At 44.1% G+C, this 15,051-nt stretch overlaps 1 long non-coding RNA gene across 1 annotated transcript in view; it reads right to left on the reverse strand.

The window, feature by feature from the left end:
- Nucleotides 1-1,760: 1,760 nt before the first annotated feature.
- The window catches only part of LOC119977866, a 34,055-nt gene continuing 20,764 nt past the window's right edge, over nt 1,761-15,051 (reverse strand). The window contains exons 2-3 of the long non-coding RNA XR_005463306.1: nt 13,206-13,272; nt 1,761-2,667 (exon numbers count right to left, since the gene is read on the reverse strand). This is a non-coding gene — a long non-coding RNA (uncharacterized LOC119977866). The remainder of the gene's footprint in view (nt 2,668-13,205; nt 13,273-15,051) is intronic.

Raw genomic sequence — 15,051 nt, forward strand, 5'->3', positions numbered from 1 at the left:
GATGGCCGCCCCCGTGGATCGCACGTGGCGGGCGGCGAGGAAAATGGCGCCCAAGATGGCGGCCCCCATGAGTCGCACGTGGCCGGCCGCGTGGAGGGGGTTGCCAAGATGGCAGCCCCCATAAGTCGCTCGTGTCGGGTGGGGGCGGAGTCGGAGTACAGGCCGCAGCATTTTGGGGCCTGCGGGCCTGTGAGTTTTGGAAACGAGTGCTCTGGGCTGCGGGAGAGTTTGGAGAGGGGGATTTCTTTGCTAGGCATACCCGGGCATAGTGTCCTTTGCGACCGCAGCTGCTGCAGGTCACGTTGCGGGCCGGGCAGTGCAGCCTTGGGTGATGGGGCTGTCCGCAAAAATGGCACACTGGGGCTGCGTAGTGGGTGGGTGGCCGCGCGGCACAGGCCTGGGGCAGTCGCTGGTCGGGGGCCCAGGATGGGGTCGCTTGGTCCGCGGGGAACGAGGTGAGGCTGCGGAACGAGACCTCCGTGGTAGTAGCCAATTCTACAGTGTCCTCCAAGCTCTGGGCCCCTTTTTCAAGCAACCACTGGCGCACATAGTTTGACATGAGCACTGCCACGTACACATCTCTGACAGCGAGCTCCATATGCTGTTCGGCTGATACAGCTTGGTAATTACAGTCCCGAGCTAAAGCTTTTAAATCCCGCAGAAATTCATCAAACGACTCCGCGGGGCGCTGGCGGCGGGTCGTAAAAATATGGTGCGTGTAGACCTCGTTAATGGGCCTCACGTACATTCGATCTAGCATGGCCAGGGCCTCCGTATACGAGGTAATACTGTTAAGTTGAGTAGAGATACGGTGGCTCACCCTTGCGTGCAGTAGGCTGAGTTTCTGCTCCTCTGTAGTTTCTGATGTGCTTGATTCAGCCAGGTAGGTCTTGAAACATCTGAGCCAGTGTTGAAAGATTTCTTTCGCCTCTGCAGCCTGCGGGTCGAGTTCTAGTCGGTCAGGTTTGAGGGCTGATTCCATTGTCGTTTTCTTCAAGTTTCCTAAGACTATTAAATTGATGTGACCATCAATTCACAAGACACGAGATTGGAAGTGAACAGTGGTTTTAATAGTCTTACAACTGAACCTGCCTGCGACGAGATGAACTGGCAGCAGACTCACAACTGCAGATCTTTATACTTCCAGTTAGTGGGAGGAGCCATGGGCGGAGCCAAGGGTGGAGCCCAGTACAAACTCCTGATCTCCCCCATGGGCAGAGCTGCGCAACTGCTCGTATACCGAGCTTACAGAGACACAACACATACAATATAACACAGTGTGGATTACTAGGATTATGATTCACCACACTGAGAATTCTGAATTCTCCCTCATGCACTCGAACAGGTGACGGAATGTGGTGACTAGGGGCTTTTCACAGTAACTTCATTGCTGTGTTAATGTAAGCCTACTTGTGACAATAAAGATTATTTATTTACTTATTTTTAACCACCGTGCCACCATTCCGCCCATCAAACCATGAGCAAAGGCATTCAACTACAGAAGAATAGAATATTACAGCGCAGTACAGGACCTTCGGCCCTTGATGTTGCGCCGACCTGTGAAACCAATCCAAAGCCCATCTACACTATTCCTTTATCATCCATATGTCTATCCAATGACCATTTAAATGCTCCTAATGTTGGCGAGTCCACTACTGTTGCAGGCAGGACATTCCACGCCCTTACTACTCTCTCAGTAAAGAACCTACCTCTGACATCTGTCCTATATCTATCTCCACAACATTATAAGAAAAATGCTGTGGCTTTTACAAATGTCATGTGATCGGAAACCCTATAATCTGACGTAATGTGATCACACTTTTAAGGAATAATTCCAACCAGAGTTGACTACCCTAAAATGGATATGGAAAGACAGACAGGGAATTGGGAATAGGAGAACCATGACACCATGATTATCCACATGGGAAGGGCAGGGAAAGGCAAGTAAAATGGGCCAAATGATCTGCTTCCCCTCCTGCTTTTCTACCCTCTAGACTATAACTCAGTGCTATGTTTCAAAGGTTGCTTGTAAACTAGTCCCAAACTTTTGTGTCGGCTGAATTACTCCCTGCTCTACATCAGTCCAACAGCCTTATAATTCACTCCCGGATAGCTATGATGTATCTGAGGGAAATGCAGATTGAAAAATAATCAAAAATCAACTACAAAAATTTACAAAATCAATTGTTTAGAAACAATCAGCTGTAGGTGCCTTTGCTAAGCCATTTGGGGGCATTACTGTGTGACACAGAGGACTCTGAAATCCAGAGTTTTATAAGAATCAGCAGGATACGCGAACTGGGACAATAGTTTTACTTTCACGCAGACATACAGCAAGCAAGATTTCCAAGTAAACTCTGAATGTGAATTTAGCTAGTTTTGGATAAAGACGCCTTTCAGCGTCAATAAACACCATGAATGTGGCCATGGTAGAGTTACAACTTAATGAGATTGAGGGGAAGTGCACAGGGTCAGGCCTCAGCTCTGAGCTTCTGTTATGCTAATCAGTTCGGCACCCTGCAGCTGAAAAACTGCTGGAATTTTTATTTGCATTTCATTTAGTTGGAAGGAAATTGACCCAGATGGTTGACAAAGGCGATCGAAGGCCGCTGAGCCGTCTAGTGGTGCACACTTTTGAACGGTCTGCACTTGTTTGCCCATTCCTCTCTGCAACAAAAAAAATAAAGGATTAAAAGAGCGTAAGGGAATTGATTTCATGATTTTTAGATAATTTCCCCACGATTTCAGAATGAGCTAGAAAAACTAATTTAATAGTCCAGGACTTCAATAGTAATGAAGCTGAAGAAAGGCTGATCTAATGAAAGAGGTGGTGGGTTTTTTTGCTTGTTGAGCTGTTGCTGGTGGGAACCTGTCTTAATTGGAAACAAGTGTAAGAATTAAATGATGTAAATGAAGACAGGCATGAAAGTATATTAGGTATGGAATTGATCCCCAGTCATTTTGAAATGATTGATTATTATTCCCTATATCAGACTCTGAACTCCTATTTACTTATTCACATGGCTTGAGAAGTTTTTGAATCTATCAGGTTTAAAGTCAGTTTTGAGAGAGGCCTCACTGTTTCCAAATGATCGCAGTTTGCAATGTTACCTGTTTCCTGTACTAATTTAAGATCCAATGCTCTTTGAAAGTTATTTCTTGATCCATTGATGGGATGTGAACATCTCTGGCAAGGCCAATATTTATTGCCCATCACCAATTACCCTCGATGAGGTGGTGGTGAGACGCTCACCTCAAGGTTGCAGTCGAGAGATTGTTAATCTGTTAGAGAATGAAGGGTTATGGTGATAAGGCAGGAAAGAGGGGTTGAGGATTATTTTATCATATCAGTCATGATTCAATTGAATGGCGGAACAGACTCGATGGGCCAAATGGCCTACTTCTGCTCCTATGTTTTATGGCCTTATGATCCAATGGTCTTCTTAAACGGCTGTGTTCCATCTACACCCAGAGTATTATTGGGGAGATCATACTCGTGATTTTATCCAACAACAGTGAAGGAACAGTAGTGCATTTCCAAGTTATGATGATGTGTGACTTGGAGGGCAATTTGCAGGCGGTGCTATTCCCAATCTCCAGATGCCCTTGTTCTTCTAGGTGGTAGAGATCGCAGGTTTTGAAAGTGTTATCTTAAGAGCCTTGGTGAATTGCTGCAGTGCTTCTTGTGGAAGGCACATGCTGCAGTCACTGTGCACTGGTGGTGAAGGGGGTTAATGTTTAAGGTGATGGAGATGGATAAGGTGCAAATCAAGTGGGCTTCTTTCTCCTGAATGGTGTTGAGCTTGCTGGGGTTCGAGGTTCAGGATGCCATTGAAATCAATGAGATGTCCCAAAAAGGTGAGTCAATAGTAGTTTATTTCCTACTCACAGTTAGGAAATGCAGCAATTAAGCAACTGTCTAAGTTCCAGCCGAGACCATCCTGAAATGTTTGCTCATTTTTGAGGCAGCTTTTATCTTGAGTAATGAACGAAACCCAGTTGTTGCTCCTCCACCTGGAGTTCCTACTCCACGAGTCCCACAGAGTGATCAATCGGGTTGTCCCCGGGAGGGTTATAACAGATGCCCGACCTGGGAGTGCGTGAAATTACACGAGTAGACGTGGGCATGCATCCCGACTTCATCATGCACTCATGTGACATCTTAGTCAGCGGACCTGAGAACGAGTATCTTATATGCCCGTTGACAATTAAGAAGCTAATTTAAATTATTTAGACACCAATTGACCTAGTGAGACTTTTACATTGCCCGTGAGACTTTTAGGTCGGTGCGCAGGCAACTCGGGCAGGCAGCAAATCTGAGTTTGTCGTTTTGTCATGTAAAGGCAGGATAAAAGCAGGCAGGAGCAAAGGCAGACTGTGTTGGTAAGAGTTAGTGAGAGTTTGGTGTGGGGTTAGACTAAAATTTTGTGAATGTTTTCACTGCTTTCTTTTCTGGACTTTACAGGGCATTTCAATATTGTAACATATCTCTGAGATTTCAAACTCTTTGGCAGCAACAGTGCACGGGTCAGCCCCATCTGCATCTCAGCAGTTGTGTATTGTGTACTCAGCGAGACGGGCCAAAGAGAGGCCAGATCGTCACAGGCATCACCTCAGAGGAGAGGTGCAGGCACAGGGTGTTGAGGGCCAGCAGGGAGGGCAAGTAGGTCATCCCCACAGAAGACATCACTATCCAGCTGCCGGGGTGTACAGGCAGTGATTCAACAACCTCGAAATGACCATGGTCCAATGCTGCAGGAGGCTCAGGCTTTCAAGGGAAGATGTCATGTCCATTTGCCAGGTGACTGGGCAGGAAGTAGCCACCAATTGTGTGGGTGGACACCCAATGCCCGTGGCTCTCAAGGCCACAGTAGCCCTTAATATCATTGCCTCCAGATCTTTCCAAGGGTCAGTGGATGATCTTTGCGGAGTCTGCAAGTCAGCTGTACATAACAGTCAAGCCGTTGACTGATGCTTTGTTCAGGAAGGTAAGCACATTCATCCATTTCAGGATGGATCAAGTCAGGCAGGTTGAGTGAGCCAGAGGCATTGTGACCATTACAGGGTTCCCTCTCATGTCCTTGTTGAATGTGAACCTGATTACGTCTGCTGGGAGGGCCGAGAGCATCGTGAATTGTTTGGTGCCCAGCGCAAATCTTGTTTCAGGCCTCTCCCAGAATTCTCCTGATATAACAGGATCTATGCCTGATGCAATGGTGCCTGAAAATTGTCCCAATATCTCTTTCACAAAACCATGCTGACTTTGCGATTACCTACAGCTTGTAAATGCTTACTATAACCTTCTTAATGATTGAGAGAGACATCAAGCTAACTGGTCTGTAGTTTCATTTATTCTGCCTCCCTCCCGTCTTGAATAGAGAGGCTATATTTGCTACTTTCCAGTCTGATGGAACCTTTCCAGGATCTAGGGAATTTAGGATAATGAACATCAATGCATCTACTATCTGATGAACCACCTCCTTTAAGAGTCTAGGTGAAGTCTATCAAAACCCGAAGACTTGTTAGCCCTCCACTCCATCAGTTTTCTCAGTAAAGATTCCCTAGCAATTGTAATTTCACCAAGTTCCTCTCCCCCTTCCTCTTCCTGACTGACAGTTATTCCTGGAATGTATCTTTTATAGTGTTTTATTTTATAAAATCTTTTATTTGTTCATTTCACCCACTATTTCCTTATTATCTACTATTAACTCCCCATTCTCACTCTCGAGAGGTCCCACACTCACTTTACTTACTCTTTTCCTTTTAAATACCTGTACAAATTCTTGCTCTCTGTTTTTACATTTCTATCTAGCTTCCTCTCATACTCTAATTCCTTTCTCCTGATTAACATGTTACTCATCCTCTGCTGTTCTTTATATTCTGACCAATCATCTGACCTGCCACTCATCTTTGAGCAGTTAGATGCTTTTTCCTTAAGTTTGCTGATTTATTTAGTTTCTTTAGTTCACCACGGATGGTGGGTCCTCCCCCTAGAATTTTTATTTATAGTAGATATATACTTATTCTAAGTATTCTTTTTTTTTAAATAAATTCAGAATACCCAATTTTTTTTTCCCAATTAAGGGGAAATTTAACGTGGCCAATCAACCTACCCCGCAAATATTTTGGATTATGAGGGTGAGACCCACACAAACACGGGGAGAATGTGCAAACTCCACACAGACAGTGACCCGGGGCCGGGATCGAACCCAGGTCCTCAGTGCAATGCGGCTGCAGTGTTAACTACTGCTCCACCATGCTGTCCTTATTCTGCGTATTCTGAAATATCCACTTAAATGTCTGCCACTGCTTCTCTATTGATCTATTCACTTACCTAATATCCCAGTTCACTTCCCCTAGCTCACCATTAATACCCATATCATTGCCCTTATTTAGTTTAAAATACTAATCTGAGACCCACTCTTCTCCCTTTCAAACTGTATGAAAAATTCAATCATATTTCGGTCACTGCTACCTCAGGGTGCCTTTACTCTGATGTAATGAATGAATCCTGTCACATTACACTATACAAGTTGGTTTCAGAATGTGCAGCTCTCAAAATATTCTATGAACTCTTCATTCAGGCTACGACTGCCAATCTGATTTTTCCAGTTTATACATAGATTACAAATACTCATGATTATTGCCTTCCCTTTATCATGAGCACAAAAAATTCTTCTTATATACTTTGTTCTATATCGTGGCTTACTCTTAGGGGCCTCTAGACCACTCCCACTAATGACTTCTTTCCCATAGTACTCCTCATCTGCACCAAAACTGATTCTACATCCTGTTCTCCTAAACCTAGGTCATCTCTAACAATTGCACCAATGCCATCCTTGACTAACAGTGCTACCCCTCCATCTTTACCTAGTTTCTTATTCTTCTAGAATGTCATAAACTCATCAATATCAGGAACAAATCCTTGTCTGTAACATTATATTCTGCAGTCTCTCCGTCCTTCCCTATGTATGGTATGCATTGTTTGTACAGCATGCAAGAAACAATACTTTTCACTGTATACTAACACATGCGACAATAATATATCAAATCAAAAAAATCAGTTATTCTTTAGCCAATTCTCCGTAAATTATGAATTAATTTACTTTGTCATGAATGCTACACACATTGGGATACAGAGCATTTAATTTTGTCTTTTTGTAACGTCTTGAATGTAGGTGTATTCTTAAGGTTATTTTCTCTGCTTCTCCTTGCCATTGTCTGACACTCATTTCCCATATTACATATTTTGGTCTCCTGCTTGACTCTACTCATTGATTTTCTATATCCAGCCAAGCTTAATCCCTCATCGCTTGCTTAGTTTAAAGCCCTCTCTACTTCCCTTATTATGCGGCTCATTGCCAGAAGACACCAGGGACTCATTTCTGTCAAATCCTGTCAGTCCATTCTATATTTTATAGACCATGGTCAGTCTATATTTCCTTTGCTGTAGTGATTCCCATTCCAAATCTTTGATCAAGGGTGTGACACTGGTGTATTCACCATACTGATTTGTGCAGCACGCCTTTGGATCTCTTCAATCTTATTTATATCTTTCGTCTTATTAGGATTCCACACATAACTGGACAGGTCCCAAGTTCGATTCTGGCTTGGGTAACTGTCTGTGCGGAGTCTGCACATTCTACCTGTGACTGCGTGGGTTTCCTCTGGGTGCTCCGGTTTCCTCCCACAAGTCCCGAAAGATGTGCTGTTAGGTGAACCGGACATTCTGAATTCTGCCTCTGTGTACCTGAACAGGTACTGGAATGTGGCGACTAGGAGATTTTCACAGTAACTTCATTGCAACGTTAATGTAAGCCTACTGCGACAATAATAAAGATTATAGATTATTACTGCAGAATTGGACAAGAAAATGTTTGGAAAATTATAACAGAAGATTCCTCCTCTGAAATCCACTGTTTCCTTTCCATGTTGTCTGTTCAATATAGAATAGCCATTGAAGATTGCTTTTAAGATGAACCCCCAGGGATGGTTCTGTGTCTACTAGTTGGAGAATTTGATTACAAACTGAAGGCTATCTGTTAGTGGATCCTTTCTGTTAGTAATTCACAAGACCTAGCATTTTTGGCATTGTCCTGCCATTTTTACTAATCCAGAAGGTCCTCATACACTGATTTCCCGCCCCTCCCCACCCCAAAAAAACCCGGTGGACTTTACAGCTGTGGGACAGCTCACCATTGGCCACTGGTGGATTCTTCTGATCCCGCTGATGTCTTCAGAGTCTTTTGTGGCTTGCCTATCCCGCCGCTGGGGAACCCACCATGGAGGGTTGCTGCTGGCAGAACCAGAGAGTCCCACTGGTGGGAAGGGCCAGCAAATCTCACACATGGGGCGGGATTCACAACACCCCCCGGGGATTCTCCGACCCGGCGGGGAGGGGGGGTGGTCGGAGAATCCCGCCCTCAATCTTCAGTTTCCCACAATGCAGAAACACTGATCCTCAATTAGGTCAAGAAGAGTAAAGGTCCCAACGCTATTCCCTGGGGCATCCCGGAGAGGACATGTCACAGAGAGGATGATTCCCTATGACGCACCACTCTTTGCCTTTTGTTGGTAAGGAAATGCCGAATCCAATTTAATAATGTCCCCTAATTCCATGAGTGAAGTTTGAACAAAAGGTTTTCTTGAGGAACTTCATCAAAAGCTTTCAAAGTTATGTATTGTAGTTGAATATAATCCTACCGCTGCTGATGGCTCAAGTTGCTTCATGGAAGACAGGCTTTGAGTTGCTACATCTATTCTGAATCTGTTCCAATTAGTACAATACTGGAGTCCGCCATCTCTGCCGGTGGGACAGGACATAGCTAAGGATGGTGATGGAGCAATCGACAATGGCTGTGAGGCATGATTTGGTGAGTATGACTATATCAGGCTGTTGCTTGGCTAGTCTTTGGGATAGCTCTCCCAATTTTGGGACACACTTCTAGACATTGGTAGGGAACACTTTGCCGGATCAACAGGGCAGGATGTTCATTTGTCATGTGCGTTGCCTGGTCAGTGTTGGGTGGTCTTCAGGTTTGATACAATCCAATAGCTCACTCGGTAATTTCAGGTAGCAGCTATGATCAAACACAGACCATGTACAAGGTTAGTTTCCTTCTCTAAAGGGCATAAGTGAACAAGTTAGAATTTTACAGCAACCAGTATTTTCATAGCCATCACTGCTGAGATAAGCTTTTAATTACATATTTATTTCGTTAATTGAATATAAATTCCACCAGCTGCTGAGGTGAGATTTGAACTCATGTCTCCAGAACATTAGTCTAAGGTTTTGAATACTAATCCAGGAACCTTAGCACTATGCTGCCATTTTAATCAATGAAAGCTAATTTTAATATTTTACAGTTGATTTTTAAAAGCATACTTGCATGAAACCATAACAAGTTTCAATTTTTTCACCCCCAATCTCGCACTCCACGTATCTTTTGAATTTGTGACTGCTGTACGCAAAGACAATGGATGATTCGAACAACAGCTTTTTCTGTAACTACTACCAAAGCAACATTATTATGTGGTCAGTTAATAGTGGTATATTTGCAGTTCAGAGTGCGGGGGATGTGAGTTTCTGATCACATTCTACAATGCAGTCGTCTGGTATTATCAGAGATGCCCACAATGACTCACACGAAAACTGCTGCAACTCATGCCAGCCATGGCAAATGAATCTGTGCAATTGACAATTCTCGGATAAGCATACAACCAGCTCATTTGGAATTGGTGCAGCAATCAATAGGTAGCATTACATTATACATACGAACATACAAATTAGGAACAGGAGTAGGCCACTCGGCTCCTCGAGCCTGCTCTGCCATTCAATAAGATCATGGCTGATCTGATTGTAACCTTAGCCCCACACTCCTGCCTTCCCACCCCGTTAACCTCTTGCCCCTTTGTTGATCAAGAATCTATCCAACTCTGCTTTAAACATTTTCGGAGACTCTGGGCAGGATTTTCCAGTCGGCGACGCCGAAATTGCATTTGGCGATCGACCGGAGAATCCCCATTTGCGCTGAAATCGGGGGCAACGCCGTTTTTGCGATGCTTAGCCTCCTCGGAGAGTATGCCGCACACCGTCGGGACGGCTTCAGGACGTCACCTGAGGCCCTCCCCCGATGCACCGCCCCCGATGGGCCAGGTTCCCAACGGCGTGGAACACTTATCCTTTGTTTCGTGAACCCGGCTTGGTGGCTGCGAACTGAGTCCAGCGTCGCCATAGTCGGGGCGGGGGGTGGGTGAGCCATTCCGCAGGCAGGGGGAGCTTTGGTGGGGGCTGCGGACACTGGTGGAGGGTGGTCCGGGTTGGCGAGCCTGATCAAAGGGAGGCAGTTTTTGGCAGGCAGGGTCCGCACGCGGCCGGCGCCATGTTGCACAGCACGGCCGCTGCAGGCTGTCACTGTGTGCATGCGTGGCCACGGACCCGTCAATTATCCAGCCGTATCCACATGTAAAGCCGGGGGCTTTACACGGCATGCCTGCTGGACCCCAACAGACAGAGGATCGGTGCAGCTTTTGCGCCATTTGTTCTGGCGTAAAACGTCACTGTTCCCATGACGGCGTCAGCACTTAGTCTTCAAATCGAAGAATCCAGCCCTCTGTGTCCACTGCCTTATCACAAGTTCATCATTTCAATGAATGTATGTCTTTCATATGAAATATGTCTTTCCTTTTGTTTGTTTTTTACAAATTTGAGACATTGCCTGGCCATTGATAATGTAACTGTATAAGATTAGCTTACCTTCAATGGCCACTGTATTGTATTATAACAGGTAAATAATAGACAATCTATACACTTAAAAGTGTCAGCTGTCAGAAGTTTGTGTGATTTTAAGTTACTGGTTTTATGACACTTAAATGAATTGGTGGCAGAATTGAAATATATCACCTCATACAACAAGCATGGATTCTACCTAACAGCATGGGTGTGGAAATAAATTTCCATTGCCTTAAATGTTTTATTATTGTAAAAGATGCAAGGAATTGTAATTATGTTACAGTCAGAGATCAGGGTAGGTGCCATTACATCTCTCTTAACAACAGATAATAACAAAACCCTCCCCAAAACTATTGAATTAGGATGCAAAATCTTGGATTATTATCCTCTATATTATGTCAATATTTGAACAATGCTATGAATAGTGATATACTTTCGGTTCAGGAAATTGTTTTCTATAAAGATATTCACATATAGATGAGCATCACAACCTAGTACAACACTCGTGACTGGTGCTTATACAAAATAAAACACAAAATAGTGCTGACTGTGTAACATTATCGTGTCCACCAATAAATGTTACAATTTTGCACAATAAATTGGTCCATCACATATACTCTATATGTACAACATATAAATACTTTTCTCAGTTAATGGTAGGGAGTTGGGAGAGATCTAGGAGTACTCCTTAACGATGGAGTCACAGGTGGACAGGGTAGTGAAGAAGGCATTCAGCATGCTTGGTTTTATTGGTCAGAATCCTGAATACAGGAGTTGGGATATCTTGTTGAAGTTGTACAAGACATTGGTAAGACCACACATGAAACACTGAGTTCAGTTCTGGTCACCCTATTATAAGAAGGATATTGTTAAACTAGAAAGAGTGCAGAAGAGACTTTTGAGGATGCTACCAGGACTTGATGATCTGAGTTATAAGGAGAGGCTGGATAGGCTGGGACTTTTTTCCCTGGAGCGTAGGAGGTTTAGGGGAAATCTTATAAAGGTCTATAAAATAATGAAGAGCATAGATAAGGTAGATAGTTGACATCTTTTCCCAAAGGTAGAGGAGTCTAGAACTAGAGGGCATAGCTATAAAGTGAGAGGGGAGAGATACAAAAGAGACCAGAGAGGAAATCCTTTCACACAGAGGGTAGTGAGCATCTGGAACGGGCTGCCAGAGGCAGTGGTTGAGCCGGGTACACATTTTTTCTTTAAAAAGCAGTTGGACAGTTACATGGGCATGGTGGGTATGGAAGGACATGGGCCAAATGCGGGCAGTGGGACTAGCTTAGTGATAGAAACTGGGCGGCATGGACAAGCTGGGCCAAAGGGCCTGTTTCTATGCTGTAAACATCTATGACTCTATGGAATGTAAATCAATTTTCATTTGTTCTGCAATGATTTCAGACATTGGATACTTAATGAAAAATTAAACTCTCTGATTCCGTAGAAACTTTCCAGTGTGTCGGTCTTGGCTTAGTGATAGTGTTCCTGCCCCTGAGCCTAAAGATCATGCATTCTAGCTCTATCCTGGAGACTTGAGTCCATAATATAGGTGACACATCAGTGCATTGTTGAGGGAGAGCTATGTCATTGAAGGTGTTGCCTTTTGAATGGAATGTTAGCTGTCCTCTTAGCTGAATGTAAATTGCCCTATTTGAAGAAGAGCAGGGAGTACAGAAACCTTGAGCAACTTTTATCCCTCAACCAACATCACAAAAAAACATCTGGTAATTTATTTAATTCCTTTTCGTGGGACCTTATTGTATGAAAATTGAATGCCATGTTTTCTTACATTGCAGCAGTTGGCTGTGAAGCCCTTTGGAACATTCTGAGGTCATGGAGAGTGCTAGGTAAATTAAAGTTCTTTCTTTGCATAAATATTTTACTTCTGATAGGCTGTCTCGTTCAAGGGACATGGTAGCCTGGATTGCATCTCTGATGAGGAAAATTGCACATTGCAGAGAGAAGAGGTGGCGGGTTTCTCCGTCCTGCCCCGCCAGATTTCTGGTTCAGCACGCCGTCAGGATGCTCTGTTTCGCCGGCTGGTCAATGGGGCTTCCTATTGTGCGGCAGCCCCACACCATCGGGAAACCCCCGGGTTGCCGGCAAAACGGAACATCCCGGTGGCGGAGAATTCAGCCCAGGATTTTGCATTCAATTCTCTTTTTCTAACCCCATGTTTATTTTGTCATTATGATTATAAATTTCCTTCTGACAGTAATTGCAAAACTTCCTTGATGGAAGGGTTTTAAAAAATATTTATATTGATTAATTTTCATATGTTCAATTGCCTATCCTTATTAGTCAAGAGAGACATTTCAATTTGACTGTATTTGATTAAGTTATTCATCAATGGGTACTACAATAATTTGAATACCTATTGGCTAACTCAAGCAGTTTAGTGTTTGTCTCTGAAGCAAATTATTGTTAACTTGAATGCTGAACCTGCTTATCACTCAAGTTTGCTTACCTCATTTGAATGAGTTTCATCATCACCTCAATCTTGTCCAGTTTGTCTTCTTGAACTGTGCATCCAGCTGGTCAATCAGAAAGCATAATGGTTATGTAACAATCTTGGCATGGACTATCCAGAATGCTATCTCAAAGACCACTGTGGTAGGGAATTCACCATGACTGAGCAATGATAAAAGTCTAGGGGAAAATTTAGGAGTGATATAACACATTAATGTACCAACCACAGCATCACAGATCACTAGGACACTTCCTCTTCTTACCTCTTATAGCATGTTTTTATATTCTCCCATTATCCTAGGAAGTGATGGATGGCAATTCACCATTCTGCTATCCTACCTTTGGCGCTATTTAACATAGAACATACAGTGCAGAAGGAGGCCATTCGGCCCATCAAGTCTGCATTGACCCACTGAAGCCCTCACTTCCACCCTATCCCCGTAACCCAATAATCCCTCCTAACCTTTTTTGGACTCTAAGGGTAATTTAGCACGGCCAATCCACCTAACAAGCACGTCTTTGGACCATGGGAGGAAACCGGAGCAGACATGGGGAGAACGTGCAGACTCTGCGCAGACAGTGACCCAGCATGGAATCGAACCTGGGACCCTGGCGCTGTGAAGCCACAGTGCTAACCACTTGTATTAACACTCTTCAATCCCTAATGGCACCATTAACAGCCCCTTTGTCTCATGTCCATGACAGCTTTGCCAATCTCTCCTTAGTTCCAACCCATCACTGACGTTTCATTCTGCCCACCCCACTCTTCCAAGTTTATAACTCATCATATTTTACAGTACTGTCGAAGGATCAATGGACTGGAAACGTTAACTCTGTTCCTCTCTCCACAGATGCTGCCAGACCTGCTGAGTTAATCCAACATTTTCTGCTTTTATTGTGGCAATTAGCTGTCTTTCTGTTTCATTGGAATGATGAGTGGAAGATAATGTAGAAAGGCCAAAAGACTGCAGGAAAAACTATGATAATGTTGATTATTAATTTGATAAGTGTTTTCACAACTGTCTGCCTAAATTTTAATTGTAAGAAAGCTTGAAATTAAATAAGGCCATTTAACCTTTCCAAGCTGCTTCTTCTGTCTGCTGCGCCATTTAAACACCCGAGGGAAGTTATATGCACATACTTCCAGATCCCTCGAATAATTAATTTGGCTGAACCTTCATGAGCTTTTGGGAAGTAGTTAACCTCAATCTATAGCCATCCTAATAAAGTTCAATCTTGTTCTCAAGCAGCTTTTTAAGACTGCCAGATGAATACTAACAAAATTAAATAAGGTGCTGAATGCATGGTTAATAATGCAGCTTAATTAACAATAATGAAATATATCACAATCTTGCACTGAAAGGCTATAAGGAATTAAACCACAATGCTATCAATAAATTGACTTGACAATTTGAACACATAAAAAGAGATGATAAAATATAGATATTGTGAAAGTTTAGAAAACATAGGGCGCGATTCTCCCATATGGGGAGAAATCGTAAGGCTAGCGTCAAATCCGGGCGGGTTTGACGCCAGCACCCCCTTCCCGACCGGGAACCGATTCTGGTCCCCGGTCGGGGCTAGCATCCCGACGCCGTAAACTCCGGCATCGCGGGCTTAACGAATTTCGTTAAGCCCGCTTGCCAGAGTTAGCGCCGGCTGACGCGTCATATGACGTCAGCCGCGCATGCGCGGATTGGAAGACTCCAACCCGCGCATGCGCGGATGACGTCATCGCGCATTTGCGCGAAACCCGCGCATGCGCGGGCCGGGATGCCCCTCAGCCGCCCCGCGAAGTGATACAGCGGGGCGGCGGAAGGACAAAGAGTGCACGGGCATCGGGC

This window comes from Scyliorhinus canicula, chromosome 14, assembly GCF_902713615.1.
Source record: "Scyliorhinus canicula chromosome 14, sScyCan1.1, whole genome shotgun sequence".
NCBI classification, from domain to species: domain Eukaryota; kingdom Metazoa; phylum Chordata; class Chondrichthyes; order Carcharhiniformes; family Scyliorhinidae; genus Scyliorhinus; species Scyliorhinus canicula.